The 13,020-nt window shown below is 51.0% G+C and overlaps 1 long non-coding RNA gene and 1 other non-coding gene across 3 annotated transcripts in view; both read left to right on the top strand.

Moving 5' to 3' along the window:
* The window catches only part of LOC127041585 (uncharacterized), a 593,788-nt gene that overhangs the window by 66,362 nt on the left and 514,406 nt on the right, over window positions 1-13,020 (top strand). The gene's annotated exons all lie outside the window — the stretch shown is intronic.
* Window positions 4,347-4,428, top strand: TRNAL-CAA (transfer RNA leucine (anticodon CAA)). Its single transcript has one exon. It is a non-coding gene; the product is annotated as a tRNA-Leu (tRNA).

Here is a 13,020-nt window from a genome sequence, read left to right as displayed (position 1 = left end):
GTTAAAGGGGAGACTCCAGAGGGTCGTATTGAAAGGTGAACTGTCGGGCTGGAAGGAGGTCACCAGTGGAGTCCCTCAAGGATCGGTTTTGGGACCGATCTTATTTAACCTTTTTATTACTGACCTTGGCACAAAGAGCGGGAATGTGCTACTAAAGTTTGCGGATGACACGAAGCTGGGGGGTATTGCTAACACGGAGAAGGACAGGGATACTATTCAGGAAGATCTGAACCACCTTGTAAACTGGAGTAATAGAAATAGGATGAAATACAACAGTGAAAAGTGCAAGGTCATGCATTTAGGAATTAATAATAAGAATTCTGGATATATGTTGGGGGCGCATCAGTTGAAAGCGACGGAGGAGGAGAAGGACCTTGGGGTACTGGTTGATAGCAGGATGACTATGAGTCGCCAATGTGATACGGCTGTTAAAAAAGCAAATGCGATTTTGGGATGCATCAGGCGGGGTATTTCCTGCAAGGACAAGGAGGTGTTAGTACCGTTATATAAGGCGTTGGTGAGACCCCATCTGGAATACTGTGTGCAGTTCTGGTGTCTCATGTTCAAGAAGGATGAATTCAAACTGGAACAGGTTCAGAGACGGGCTACGAGGATGATCCGAGGAATGGAAAAACTGCCTTATGAAAGGAGACTCAAAGAGCTTGGCTTGTTTAGCCTGGCCAAAAGAAGGCTGAGGGGGGATATGCTCGCTCTATATAAATATATCAAGGGGGTTAACGTTAGGGAGGGAGAGGAATTATTTAAGTTTAGTACTAATGTAGGCACGAGGACGAATGGGTATAAACTGGATATTAGGAAGTTTAGATTTGAAATTAGACGAAGGTTTCTGACTATTAGGGGAGTGAAGTTCTGGAATAGCCTTCCGAGGGAAGTAGTAGGGGCAAAAGACTTTCCTGGCTTTAAGACAAAGCTTGATAAGTATATGGAGGGGATGTTATGATAGGATCGTTAATTTGGGCAATTGATCTTCAATTACCACCAGACAGGTCTGCTCAATGGTCTGCGGGGAGATGTTGGATGCGATGGGTACTGAGTTGCTGCGGAGAATTCCTTCTTGGGTGCTGGCTGGTGACTCTTGCCCACATGCTCAGGGTTTAGCTGATCGCCATATTTGGGGTCGGGAAGGAATTTTCCTCCAGGGCGGATTGGCAGGTGCCCTGGAGGTTTTTCGCCTTCCCCTGCAGCGTGGGGCACGGGTCGCTTGCTGGTGGTTTCCCTGCAGCTTGAGGTCTTCAAACCATTTTTGAGGATTTCAATAACTCGGTCCTGGGATAGGGGTTGTTATAAAATTGGATGGGTGGGGTTCTGTGGCCTGCCTTGTGCAGGAGGTCAGACTAGATGATCAGATTGGTCCCTTCTGACCTATGAGTCTATGAGTCTATGAGTCTATAAATAATCCTGTCTAACTCCCATCACGTGACAGGCCACAAAGTCACCCCTGCACTGAGCCCAACCACTGGGATTAAACCAAAATATTCCAGCCCTTAGGAAAATATCCTGTTGTGTGCCACAGACGGAGCATAGGAGAGGCAGAGGGGTACCAATACTGGAGGACCCTGAACTGGAATTGATTTGGTGAGATGTACCCAGCTGATCTGGGCAAGTGACTTGTGCCCCATGCCACAGAGGATGACAAAAACTCCAACATCCCTGCCAGTGTGAGCTGGGGGAAATTCCTTCCTGACTCCAGCAATAGAGATCAGGGAGACCCTGAGCATGAGAGCAAGGCCACCAGCGAAGCACCGGAGAGAAATGGTTTTCTATCTCACCCGAGAGCACTTTCTTCAGCCCCTCCCCTGTCCCCTCTTGTCACCCCCATGTGGGGTGGAGAATCCATCATTGCCCTGGGTACTTTGTTCCAATGTTTAATCACCGGATTGCAAATGTGTCCCTTATTTCTCATTTTAGTTTCTCTGCCATTAACTTCCAGCCACTGGTTCTTGTTCTGCCTTTTGCTGCTGGGTTAAAGAGCCCTTCCGTACCCAGGATTTTCTCTTTGGGAGGGGATTTACACACTGTCATCAAGTGACCTCTTGGTCTTCTCCGTGATAAACTGAGCAGACTGAGCTCTTGTCTTGCACTGGAAGGCAATTTTTCTGCACTTTTTTTTCTCTTCTCTGCCCCCCATCCAGTTTTTCGTTCTTCATCTTAAAATGTGGCCAAGACGACTGTGTGCAAGAGTCCAGTGTTGATCTGACCAATGTTGTAGAGAGATAACACTAGTGTCCTATATCGCGTCACTGTTCTTCTGTCTGTACATCCAAGGACGACCACAGCATCACACGGGGATTTCATGCTTAGTTGTTTGTTCATTATGACACCTAAACCCTTCTCCGAGTCACAGCAGTCTGGCCTTGCTCGTTAGTAAAGCTCAGTGTGTTTGAATGGCCACAGCTTCCCAAGTGCTCCGTAACATGCACAAGGGATTCCCCTCCTCAGTCCCCTTCACCTGCTGCTGGTCTCTTTTCTCTTTCTTCTTCTCCAGGATCCGCATGTGTCATTGTGGGGGGAGTTCTCCTCCTCTCCTTGCCTGGGAGCGATGCGACCCCCCCGGATGGACTGACCAAACCCAGGATTCCTTCAGCTTGAAAGCAGAGGGGAGCCTTCACCCGCTCCCTCTTTAAGGCTCCAGTCCCAGGTCCTAAATTTCCTGCCAAAGCACAAAAATCCACACTGAGCCCAACTCCTCTCTCGGTGGTGATTTCCTTTCTCCCACAAATCTGTCTTGAGGACACAGCCCTGGGAACAGGTGAACACAACCCCTGAGATTTCCCTTCGCAGCCTGCAAGGGGCAGTTCGCCCTATTAAACAGCTCGGGAATGTCATCTTTTTCTTTTCTCTTTTCAAAAGTAATTTCTTGTATTTCTAGTCTCTTTATAGGACCCCCCGATTTGCCGCTTCCAATTCTCTGCTGTACACGCCAGCACTGGATCAGGTGAGGTGCCTGGAGCCATCCTGTACTGGGTACATGGGGGACTTGCAGGATCAGACCCTAAAATCACTTTGGAGGGAAATTCTAACCCCACCCAACCCCGACCTGTTCCTGGGTGGTGTCGGTATTGACCCAGGCCGCCGAGCACCATGGAGTGAAGAGACCAATTTTATCAGTAAGTCAGACTCCCCGGCTGCCCACTGACTGGATCACCTCCCCCCAGGTGATGCAAGCCACCCTCCAGAGCCATTGCTGGGCCCCGGGGGACAGGCACACAAGCCATGGGGATGGGCAGCTCCCAGGAATCTCGGCAACGAATCTCCAGGCCGGAAGGTTTCCCCTAGTGCCGGATCCACCCTCAGGGTCCAGCCAGCCAGCAGCTTCCAACCAAGGCTAGTGCGCTAACAGCAGCAGCGTGGCTGGGGGGGCTCGGCCGGTGACTGGGGCCAGTCGCTTGAGCATGAACCCAGCCGGCCCCAGGAGATGGACCCGGGTCACCAGCCCAACCCACCACGCGGCTGCTGCCGCTACCCCGTTAATGCGTGAGCTCCTATGGACCACGCTGGGGAGATCCCCCAGCTGCAGGGTAGATGCCCCTGAGCGCCTGGCAGGGCACAGCTCCTGGCTGACCTGCCCTGCTGAGTTCTCTACTAGGCTGGGTGGATCTGGGGCTAAGGGTGCTGGGTGACAGGGGGGCGTTGGCTCTGGGCTGGGACTGTCACTTCCCCCCCTGCCCATCCAACAGGATCACAGCAAACGAAACCAGCTCAGCCTGCAGGGGAAGAGTTCAGTCCAGGGCCTGGTGCATTCTGGGAGCAGGGACGGTGCAGAGAAAGGGCAGATACAGGGCACCTCTGAACACTCTGCCCAGAACTGCTTGTCCTGACCCACAGCCCCTGTTGTCCCAGCCCTGGGCTCCCCTCTCACTGCTCTGCCAGTGCCCCTCACTCCCGATCCACAGACCTCCCCCGCTGTATCTGTGACTTCTGCTACTGAACCAACAATGCGCTGACTCCTCTTGTGAGACATTTCTCTGCACAATACTGCTGCTAATCCAGTTACTGACTCCAGGAAACATTTTCCTTAGCCTGGTTCCGTGCGTCACTGGTTTCTATAGCAAAGGTCAGTCCCTGGCCCTGTGGCCCAGACATCCTCATTCACATCAAGCTTCAAGTTGAGAATCATTTCCCATTCCGGCTCTGTGGGAGGGGAGACTTTTAAACGCGCTCTCTGTGCGACTGCACATGGCTAAGCAAAGAGAACAAACCCCAAATCCCCCCTGTGCTTTGGGAGCCAGGTTTGCTGTGGGAATTCTGTAGTTCAGACGACTTCATGCCTGGGCATTGTGATTCTTTACCAGTTTCTCTGGCAGTGGGGTAATTTTGTGCTCACAGCTGTGATGGCTGAGTGGTTAAGGCATTGAAGTCAAAATCCAATAGGGTTCCCTTGCGCTGGTTCAAATCCTGCTCACAGCGAGGCCTGTGTTTTAGCCAGTCTCTAACTCGGGCAATACCTTTCCACAACCCCCAAGACACTCTCAATTCTCTCCCCACCCCAAGTAAATCCTGTTCTGCTCCTTTCATAGAGATTCCTGGGACACCACTTCTCAGCACCTAAAGCCTCTGGCACTCACCTAGTGCCCCATAGATCAGCCATAGCCCTGGTTCTGCTCCTCTCTCTAGCGTACAAAAGGAGCCAAGTCAGCGATTCCATGGGTGCTACAGGGCTGCAGAAAAAAAAAGGTGCCCAGCAGCCACCTCTGCCCCTGCACCTCCCAGCTAGCAGGCCTGGCCGACAAGCTTCTCCTTCTGCACCTCCTGCTGGCCATTGATGGGGTGTGCTGGAGGAGTGAGGAGAGAAAGAAGTGGGGCAGGGTCGAATGGGAAGAGATTTGATGGTTTGGGGGCAGGGTCTGAGGTGGAGCAGGCATTGAGCTCCGCCCGGGAACTCTCAAAGTCAGTGGCTCTGAGTGCAGAAGCCTTCCCTGAGTCTGAGCTGCCAGGATCCCTGCTGCAGAACAGGTGCCACAAGTCTCAGCCTCTGTCCCACGCATGGCTCTGGGCACCACCAGGAATCAATTGGCTGCTGGCACACAAGGCAACTTAAAAGCTGAGTCCCTGGACAGCAGCTCAAACCCTGGCCCCTCCCATTAAGAGCCTGATGCTCTACTGACTGAGCTAGCTAGGTTTGCTAAGAACCTCCACCCCTCCTCTTCTTCTCCACGGCCACTGCCAATTCTTCCTCCCTCCTGCACCTGAGGATCACTACATCTCCTCACCTAGACAGACAGCCCATCCACTGCACCCCAGTCCCCCATGCCTGAGCCTCCCTGCCAAAGTCCTGCATCTGGCTCCATAGAATTAATTCTCACGTGTTGCTGGGAACTCTACTTCTTGTGCCCAGAGAGTCTCAGCCCCGCTCAGTAGAAGACCCGAGAAACACAGTGTCTGCCTTTTCTAAAGAAGTGCTTGGAGGGGCTTTTCTCATGTGGCCTAATGGATAAGGCATCTGACTTCAGAGCAGGAGCTGAGAGATCAAGTTACTTCATGGTTGTGTTGCTGCAGTTTTACCTTCGTGCTGAAATTCCTGCTCCCTTCAGGGCTGGAACCTCTTCTGGGCCGCTCAGGCCAGTGCTCTGGCTTCAGCTAGAGTCCTGGGAAGGAATTCAGGGGTGAGTGTCACAAAGACTGGGGCATGAGCCCCAGGTGCTTCCAGTCTAGCCTCTGCCCTTCCTAACTTGCCAAAGAAAACGGGCAGCTGCCCGGGCTGGCGTGTAGAGCAGTTTCCCTCTTCCAAGAGTGCGCCTGTCCCTGTGCTTGAGGGGGTTGCTACATAGCGCCTTGGGAACCTGCATGTTTCTCTGCTTCTCGCCAGCTGGGGAAAAGCCTCTTGGGGTAAAGTCTCCTGCCCCATGGCAAAAGTGAGCACTGTGAGTGGGAACAGACAGGGGCCACACCAGGGGCTGGCCCTGCTTTCCTAGCTTCTTCTGATGTTGGCGACAGAGCATCAGCAGCTCCCCTGCATGCTGGTCTGTGGGTCGCTTTCAGTGGGTGTTTGGCATGGCAGGAAGCAGCCTGGCTGGGGGTCTTTGTGGCTGTCTGCTGGCCATGCATAAGCATGGTCCTCCCCTCCTCTTGCCCTGCCTTCAGTTGCTCTGTGGCTTATAAACCTTCCCTTGAAGCTGTCAGCACCAGCAGCCTCTGCTCTAGGTGTCCAGAGGAGGGAAGGTGTGAGGGGCTCCAGGCTGGGCTCCACTTCCCTCCTGCCAAGCCCTGACTATTAATCCCAGCCCTGGCACTCCTTTCTTCAAGCGCCGTGTGGGCCAAAGGAAAAGTGTGGCAGCAAGCACAAGGGCCAAACTTGTGGGAATCAGGTGAAGCAGCAAGAATCCCAACCACCAGGTCAAACCACAGGACTACAGGCAGCCATAGCCACTTCTATGAGTCACCCAGCAGGAGGGAAAAGACTCACTCTTAAACAACTGGAAACAGGGAAATTGAGCGCTTTGAGCTTCAGGGCTTTACCACAAACCAGCACAAAGTCCCACTGACATTTGAACTCAGACTCTAGGATTCAGAGTCCCAAGTGCTGCCTATTACACCATGGGATCAGCTTGTGCTGCCTTCTCTGGCCATCGGTGACCCTCATGGGGCTGGCTCGTGTAAAGGACTGTTGGCCCTTTACTAAAACTTAGTGGGGTTTTTGGTTGGCTAGTTTCCAGTCCCAATAGAAGGGAGAAGGGTCAATGGGAAATCAGAACCTTGAGACTGACAGGCCCCTGGGGCAATGGTCACAAACTGGTAGGGAACACGTGAGAATTTGTTAATGGAGAAAAATTCCTGGTGAAAATTGGCAAAGCTGTGGAATTCTGAAAAGTTCCTGTGAATATACACATGAAGATACAAACAGAGAGACAAACACACACAGAGAGAAAGAGAAAATCACACACTGCACAGGCCCACACAGACATAAACAAAAGCCAAACCCACACAGCACACAGAGCCATATACACATAAGGGAAAGCCACACAAAATATAGAAAGAACAAATCCACACCAAAAAATACAGCAAAAGCCCACAACAAGAAAGCACAACAACCACATACCAAAAGAATACTAAGCAAAAAAACAATCTGTATGCAAAAATCATACACACACGCACCCAAAACTATGCCAGGCATCCACCAAAATGACACAGGACCCACATGCAGATCAACACGACAGATGAAAAACACATCAAAATATAGAAGGCCAGGCAGGGTTGGAGTCTCACAGCAAAGAGGGTGAGCACACAGGTGGTTTGGGGAGCAAAGACTGAGGGGGAATCAGGGGCAGTGCTCTGTCTGACCCCTCCTGACATAGGTGGCTGGTAGAGAGCAGAGCCTGGTAGATCTGTGGAATCTGCCCTGCTCTGTGTAAAGCAAGGGGACCTCGGTGTCTTCTTAGCTGGAATTGTATTTTCTGCAGGAAAAAATGATTGGCAGAAGCCATTTGCTTAAAGAAAACTAGTGCTTTAGGTGAGGTTTAAACTCACAGCTTCAGCATCATTCCCCTCAGCACTGCTACTATAAGTCCTGTGCACTAACCCATTGCACCTCTGCTGCCTAACTGAGGGTCTTGTCTCCTTGATTCATGGATGGATTAGGGGTTGAGGGGGTTGCATTAGGAATGGTCAGAGGCCCCACCTGCTTTCCAACCACCTTGTGATGCCAGCCGCAGAACGAATGCTGTGATGCCGGCCGCAGAACGAATGCTGGCCTTCAGTGGGGGTTTGGCATGGCATGGAGCAGGCTGGCCGGGTGTCTTTGTGGCTGTCTGCTGGCCACGCATAGGCATGGTTATCTCCTCCTCTTGCCCTGCCCTAGGTTGCTCTGTGGCTTATAAACCTTCCCTTGGAGCTGTCAGCACCAGCCGCCTCTGCTCTAGGTGCCCAGAGCAGGAAAGGTGTGTTGGGCTCCAGCCTGGGACTCTTCCTCCTTCCTGCCTAACCCTGACTATGAAGACTGGCCCTGGCACTCCTTCCTTTGAATGCCATGTGGGCAAGAGGAAGAGTGTGGCAGCTGCAGGGACCAAAGTTGTGGACATCAGGTGAAGCAGTGAGAAACAACCATATGGTCAACCCACAGGGCTCTCCAGCCAGAGTGTTAAGTTCAAGGACCCCAACCTATAGCAGCCAGCTCATTGAACTTGCTGGACCAAAGACCTGTCTCCAGTGGGCATCAGTCACCCAGCAGGAGGGAAAAAACTCACTCTATTTCACCCTGAGAGAGGGGAGCCAAGCACATTGAGCTCCATGGCTTTGCAGGAAACCAGCATTGCTCCAGGAGGTCCCACTGAGATTTAAACCCAGGATCCAAAGTCCTGAGTGCTGCCCATTACACCATGGGACCTGCTGCCATTTCATTTTCTAGACCCCAGTGACTCTCAGCTGGCTGGTTTGTACCCTGCACTTATTGCTTCCCACTAGCAGCTTCCTCTTGCGGGACTCTCTCTCCTCCTCCAGCGACTGTGGTCCTACACTATCAGATCCGCAGGTCCTGCCCTGAGTCCCTGCATCCCCCTGCTTTGTCTCCATTCCCTGCAGGCTGCAAAAATGTTAGGGGAGCTGCCCCTCCCTTCACTCAGTGCTCCCGCTCATATCGGCCAGCTGCAGCCTCATCTCCTGGAACTCGGCCAGCTGTCGTTTGATCCGGTCATAGAGTCACATGCTGACTGGCTCCTCAGCATGGATGCTCTTGTAGAAACCCCACAGGTGACGCTGCAGGACTTGGTACCGTTGGTTTCTTTAATGTTGTGGTGTTTCCCCAGCTGCTGGAACAAAGCCGCTAACAAAGCAGGGGGGGCAGTGGCGGGCTCCGGGATGGAGTTTGAGTGTGGATGGGGTGCGGAATCTGGGCTGGGGCAAGGGGTTGGGGTGCAAGGGGGGCAGCAGCAGGCTCTGGGAGGGATTTTGGGTGCATGAGGTGCAGGTTCTGGGCTGGAGCATGGAGTTGGGATGTGGCACCTATCTCAGGCAGCTCCTGAAAGTGACCCACACCCCCATCTGGCACAAATCCTACATGGAGGAGGCTGGAGGAGTCCCCTGGCACCACTGCCCACAGGCACCACCCCTGCAGCTCCCATTGCCGCAGTTCCAATGGCAGAGTTGGCACTTGGGGTGGGGGCAGCATGCAAGAGACACACCCCACAGGGGCCGCAGGGACGTGCCAGATGCTTCTGGGAGTGGTGCGCCGTGTGAAGCGAGGGTGGGCAGGAATCTGCTTTAGCCCCACTGTGCAGCCGGTAGTGGTGGCAGGAACCCCCGGGCCCTTTCAAATCACCCGGGGCCAGCTGCTCAGGCTTTCTGATGGGGAAGCAAAGGGAAGCCACAAGAGTGGTCATGCACCCCTCGTGAGCAGTTCTGTGGAGTCTTTTGGGAGCTCCTGGAGTAAGCAGCAGAGAGGTGCAGCCCCACCACAGAGTCTGTTTCCCTGGAAGGGAGAGGGGGCTGCAGGGTGATATCCCACCTCTGAGCATCCAAGAGCCTCTGCTCCCCTCCACATTTATTTATTAGCAAATAAAATTTGCAGAATTTTCAACTATTGTGCACAGAATTTTTATTGTGCAGAATCTCCTGAGGAGTGAAACCGACTCAGGGAACCTCCTTGAATTGTTACTGCTTGGTTAACCACTCAGCCACCACACCAATGCACAGAGAGAGTGCCAAGCCCTACTGCTATGTGGGGGTGGGGGCTGGGGTCAGGTCATACACATTCAGACTGTACACTCCCCTAGCTACAAACCGCTGCTGATTTCCCATTTAGGACATTAGTCCTTACTGACAAGGTTTGTCTGTGTTCTTTTTTTATCTCATGCTGCTAGTTAGAAGGATATTATTTTTTATTTTTTTTAAAAAATACACAACTCCCTAAATCTGCTTTTAGCAATCAGAATAATTTAGTGTCACCTTATTTTTGCCTGCCCCAGTACAAAAGAAGAGGCTTTTGTGGGTTTCCTGACTCAGAGGATGAAAACAAACATGTGTCGGTCCCAGGGGTGGCTCTAGGCACCAGCAAAGCAAGCAGGTACTTGGGGCAGCCCATTTGCAGGGGAAGCAGCTAAGAGGGATCCAGCCTGGGAGCGGTGACCTAGAATCCTACTTTCATCGTCTCCAACTCAAAGAATACTTCCAACACACCTCTGGACAACATCCTAACCCACAGAATCCTTCCTACCAACGTTATAATAAAAAGGATTCTGCATGGACTCCTCCTGAGGGTCGAAACAACAGACTGGACTTCTACATAGATTGCGTCCGTCAATGTGCACAGGCTGAAATTGTGGGAAAGCAGCATCACTTGCCCCATAACCTAAGCCATGCTGAACACAATGCCATCAACAACCTCAAGAACAACTCCGACATCATAATAAAAAAGGCTGACGAAGGAGGTGCTGTCGTCATCATGAATAGGTTGGAATATGGACAAGAGGCTGCTAGGCAGCTCTCTAACTCCACATTCTACAGGCCATTACCCTCTGATCCCACTGATTATTACCAAAAGAAACTACACCATCTGCTCAAAAAACTCCCTGAAAAAGCACAGGAACAGATCTGTACAGACACATGGCTAGAACTCCGACCAGGTGTATTCTATTTGCTACCCAAGATCCATAAACCTGGAAATTCTGGATGCCCCATCATCTCAAGCCTTGGCACCTTAACAGCAGGATTGTCTGGCTATGTGGACTCTCTCCTCAGGCCCTATGCTACCAGCACTCCCAGCTATCTTCAAGACACCACTGACTTCCTGAGGAAACTACAATCCATCGATGATCTTCCAGAAAACACCATCCTGGCCACTATGGATGTGGAAGCCCTCTACACCAACATACCACACAAAGATGGACTACAAGCCATCAGGAACAGTATCCCCGATAATATCACGGCTAACCTGGTGGCTGAACTTTGTGACTTTGTACTCACCCACAACTATTTCATATTTGGGGACAATATATACCTTCAAGTCAGCAGCACTGCTATGGGTACCTGCATGGCCCCACAGTATGCCAACATCTTTATGACTGACTTAGAACAACGCTTCCTTAGCTTTCATTCCCTAACGCCCCTACTCTACTTGTGCTACATTGATGACATCTTCATCATCTGGACTAATGGAAAAGAAGCCCTTGAGGAATTGCACCGTGATTTTAACAATTTCCATCCCACCATCAACCTCAACCTAGACCAATCCACACGAGTGGTCCATTTCCTAGACACTACCGTGATGAATAAGCGATGGTCACATAAACACCACCCTATACCGGAAACCCACTGACCACTATACTTGCCTACATGCTTCCCGCTTCCATCCAGCACATATCACATGATCCATTGTCTACAGCCAAGCTCTAAGATACAATCGTATTTGCTCCAATCCCTCAGACAGAGAGAAACACCTACAAGATCTCTATCAAGCATTCTTAAAACTACAATACCCACCTGCTGAAGTGAAAAAACAGATTGACAGAGCCAGAAGAGTGCCCAGAAGCCACCTACTACAGGACAGGCCCAACAAAGAAAATAATAGAACGCCACTAGCCATCACCTACAGCCTCCAACTAAAACCTCTCCAGCACATCAAAGATCTACAACCTATCCTGAAAGATGATACCTCACTCTCACAGATCTTGGGAGACAGGCCAGTCCTCGCTTATAGACAGCCTCCCAACCCAAAGCAAATACTCACCAGCAACCACACATCATGCAACATAAACATTAACCCAGGAACCTAACCTTGCAACAAAGCCCAATGCCAGCTCTGTTCACATATCTATTCAAGTGACACCATCATAGGATCTAATCACATCAGCCACGCCATAAGGGGCTCGTTCACCTGCACATCTACCAATGTGATATATGCCATCATGTGCCAGCAATGCCCCTCTGCCATGTACATTGGCCAAACCAGACAGCCTCTATGCAAAAGAATAAATGGACACAAATCTGACATCAGGAATCATAACATTCAAAAAACATTGGGACAACACTTCAGCCTCTCTAACCACTCAGTGACAGACTTGAAGGTGGCAATTTTGCAACAAAAAAAACTTCAAAAACAGACTCCAAACAGAAACTGCTGAACTCGAATTAATATGCAAATTAGATACAATTAACTCAGGCTTAAACAGAGACTGGGAACGGCTGGGTCATTACACTAATTGAATCTATTTCCCTATGTTAAGTTCTCCTCACATCTTCTATGGGTCATCTTAATTATCACTTCAAAAGGTTTTGTTTTTCTCCTGCTGATGATAGCTCATCTCAGTTGATAAGACTCTTCCTGTTGGTATGCATACTTCCACCTTTCCATGTTCTCTGTATGTATAAATATCTCCTGTCTGTGTGTCCCATTCTATGCATCCGAAGAAGTGAGCTGTAGCTCAGGAAAGCTCATGCTGAAATAAATTTGTTAGGCTCTAAGGTGCCACAAGTACTGCTGTTCTTTGCAGATACAGACTAACAGGGCTGCTACTCTGAAGCCTGGGAGCTGAGAACCAACAGGGGGCCTTGGGAGCTGTAGTTCCTTGGTTAGCTCCCTGCCTATAGAGCCAGCCCTGGAGCAGGGAAAGAACTACATTTCCCAGCATTCCCTTGGCTGCTATCAACAGGGAAGGGAGGGGGAGGGAGTATGGTAGTTGAAAGCTCATGCTGCAGCTTGCTGTGAATGGAGAGCTCACTGCTAGAGCGGGGTGGCACTGTGAATGGGGAACAAATGTGCCCAAGAAGTTTGGCCCAGATACCCCCTTAGAAGACATCCCCAGACTGGCTTAGGGACACTGGTGTGACCTCACCTTGCAGCCCCCAAAGAAGAAACTGGGTGGACTAAATGGACAGTGCCCCTCTCTATCTGAAGCCTAGCAAGGGAGGTATGTGGGTCCCACTAGAATTTAAAATGAAAAGTAAGGGAGGGGAGGCTCTACTGGACCTGGGCAGCTTTAGATACAATACCAGGCACATAGAAGGATTTCCACTTCTGAGCCATGGAAGCAGAAATTGCCCTCTCCTTTCCAGATTTAGCTAATATTCAGA

Source organism: Gopherus flavomarginatus (genome assembly GCF_025201925.1).
Source record: "Gopherus flavomarginatus isolate rGopFla2 chromosome 13 unlocalized genomic scaffold, rGopFla2.mat.asm SUPER_13_unloc_3, whole genome shotgun sequence".
NCBI classification, from domain to species: Eukaryota; Metazoa; Chordata; order Testudines; family Testudinidae; genus Gopherus; species Gopherus flavomarginatus.
Note: the sequence above shows the minus strand (reverse complement) of the source record. Positions and strands in the feature narration are given on the sequence as shown.